The following is a 1,049-nucleotide window of genomic DNA, read 5'->3' as shown; positions in this document are numbered from 1 at the left end:
TTTCATATTACACACCCACCACGGCTGGTCCATCAAGCACATGACCTTCGGATCTGGCAGAGTGATCTTCGGCGAAAGCACACGAACGAACAGCGCTCCAGCCGGCGCTACTTTCCACACCGCCTCTCATTGAATGCACACGTCGATCGCCTACTTGGAGCTTTTTTATGATAATTTTACTATGATGGGACAGAAAAAAACCACCACAGGCTCGTGTTCAGCCCAAGAAGACACAAAGTCGCTGAGAAGAAGGAGATAATTGAAAAACACGAACGAGGTGTGCGTTTGTGTTATTTAGTGCCCGAGCACGGCTATGCTAAGTCAACCATTGCTACAATTCTCCGGAACAGAAAAGCCATCAAAGGTGCGTCTGTTGCAAAAGGTGTTTCCGTGCTCTTAAAGCGACGGTCTCGGGCAATCGAAGAAATTGAAAAACTTCTGTTAATTTGGATTCACGAAAAGCAGCTATCCGGCGACAGCGTGTGTAAAGCTATTTTATGCGAGAAAGCATGGCTAATTCACGCCAATATCGCCATGCGCCAACCTGGAAGTTTGGCGCTTATTGAGGATTTTAAAGCCAGTAACAGAACATCTGAGGAGGAGATGGCTGCAGCATCAAGTGAGCTCATAAAGGCAATGTTGGCAAAGTGGAATGATGTGCAGGCTTTTACCGAACAGTTCCATTCAGAAAAGACTGTGGCTATGACAATCATCAATATGATGAACAATAATGTGATGTCTCAGCTTCGTAAGACCTTACAAGTCAGAAAGCAACAGGTGTCAATTAAGAGGTTTTTAATCAGCAAAAATGATGAGGAGTCTCCAAAGAAAAAAGAAGAGAAGCCACACCAGAGGTTAAGTTACCAACAGTCCTTATGGAAGATGATTCTCCTTCCATAAGCCATCAACGACCATCAAAAAGGTAAATAAAACTTTATTTTACAGCACAGTTTATTTCTTTAATTACAGTCCTCATGTAATGTGCCTCTCTTTCCAAACAGCAATTCCCTTTGACCTTCGACCTCCAACACCGTTCCATCAAGCCGTCA

Source organism: Hippocampus bargibanti, linkage group LG13, assembly GCF_051943395.1.
Source record: "Hippocampus bargibanti isolate YZ-2025 linkage group LG13, ASM5194339v1, whole genome shotgun sequence".
Taxonomy (NCBI): domain Eukaryota; kingdom Metazoa; phylum Chordata; class Actinopteri; order Syngnathiformes; family Syngnathidae; genus Hippocampus; species Hippocampus bargibanti.
Note: the sequence above shows the minus strand (reverse complement) of the source record.